The 1806-nt window shown below is 46.0% G+C and overlaps 1 pseudogene across 1 annotated transcript; it reads left to right on the top strand.

Annotated features, from left to right (window-relative positions):
* Positions 1-764: 764 nt before the first annotated feature.
* LOC311597538 (small ribosomal subunit protein eS1-like) lies at positions 765-1566 on the top strand (annotated as a pseudogene). Its single transcript has one exon. The product of its transcript is annotated as a small ribosomal subunit protein eS1-like (transcript).
* Positions 1567-1806: the final 240 nt, after the last annotated feature.

The following is a 1806-nucleotide window of genomic DNA, read 5'->3' as shown; positions in this document are numbered from 1 at the left end:
ATAGCCCCAGGACCCACATAAAAGCCAAGCATGACAGCTAGCCCCTGTAATTCTAGCACCGAGGAGCCAGAGAGGCAGCCAGTCTCCCCAAACTAGCACACTCCAGGCGCAACGAGAGGCCATGTTTTTTTTTTTAAAGATGAGTCTAAGTGACATGGCTCAGTCAGTAAAGTGCCTGCCCCACATGCTTGAGGACCTGAGTGTGGATTCCCCAGCACCCAGGTGCAATCTGGGCATGGTGGTACATCCCTTTAATCCCAGCAAAAGCAAGTGGATCTCTGTGAGTTCCAGGCCAGCTAGGGCTACCTAGGGAGACATAGTCTCAAGTACCCCACCCCATCCCACTGAAGTCAGTTATGGAACGTGTAACCTCAGTGCTGGTGGCGAGCTTGGTTGGGGTGGAAACACGCTGATCCCTGGGGTTTGCCAGCTAGTCAGTCCAGCTGAACAAGTGAGCTCCAGGTTTAGTAGGCGACCCCGTCTCAGACAGGTGGAAGGCTGGAGAGATGGCTGAGTGGCTAAAAAGCACTTGCGGCTCCTGCAGAGGACCCCCGTTTGTTTTCCAGAACCCACACGGTGGCTTATAACTATCTGTAACTCCGTTCTGAGGGATTTGATGCTCTCTTCTGGAAAGCTAGTTTCTGCTGGCTCCAGGGATGCACATGGTCACAGACATGTATTCAAGGAAAATGCTTATCTACATAAAATAAAAATCATAAACCTCTGAAAAATAGAGTTTAGTTTTTAGCTCTCTGAGCCGCACCATGGCAGCCAGCAAGAACAAGCACTTGACAAAAGGCAGCAAGAAGGTAGCAAAAAAGAAAGTGGTTGATACATTTTTAAAGGAAGAATGGCATGAATTGAAAACTTCAGCTATGCCCAATATTAGAAACATTGGGGAGAAAAACACTAGTCACAAGGACTCAAGGAACCAAAATTGCATCTGATGGCCTCAAGGGCTAGGTGTGCGAAGTGAGCCGAGCTACACAAGGAAAAAGTTGCATCTAGATAACTCAAGCTAATTACTGAGGATGTTCAGGGCAAAAAAAATGTCTGACTGACTCCCACAGCATGGATCTTACCCTGGGACAAAATGTGTTCCGTGGTCAAAAAGTGGCAGACCATGATTGAAGCTCATGTCGATGTCAAGGCAGCCGATGGTTATTTGCTCCAACTTTTCTGGGTTGGTTTCACTAAAACAACACAACAACCAGATACACAAGGCATCATGTGCGCAGCGCCAGCAGGTCCGTCAGATCTGGGAGAAGATGATGGAAATCATGACCCAAGAGTGCAGACAAATGACTTGAAGGAAGTGGTTAAAATTAATTCCAGACAGCATTGGAAAAGGCATAGGAAAGGCGTGCTGGTCCATCTATGCTCTTCATGATGTCTTCATGAGAAAAACAAAAATGCTGAAGAGACCCAAGCTTGCGTTGGGAAAACTAACGGAGCTCCATGGTGAAGGCGGTAGTTCTGGAAAAATGACTGGTAATGAGACAGGTGGGTGCTAAATAAAATCGAACGAGCTGATGGGTATGAACACCTGTCCAAGAAACTGTTTAAAAATCCAGATTTTTAATAGTGACAAATAAAAGGTCCTGTTTATGATGATTAAAAAAATAAGTAAATTACAGAGCAATTGAGGAAGGACAATGTCAACCTTGAACCTACACACATGTGCACACACACACATGCACATGTACACACACACACACACACACACACACACACACACACACACACACACACACACGGGGGCTGGAGATACACGAAAAGAGGAAAAGAGAAAAGATTATGTGAAGA

Source organism: Acomys minous, assembly GCF_964271855.1.
Source record: "Acomys minous genome assembly, chromosome: 1".
NCBI classification, from domain to species: Eukaryota; Metazoa; Chordata; class Mammalia; order Rodentia; family Muridae; genus Acomys; species Acomys minous.
Note: the sequence above shows the minus strand (reverse complement) of the source record. Positions and strands in the feature narration are given on the sequence as shown.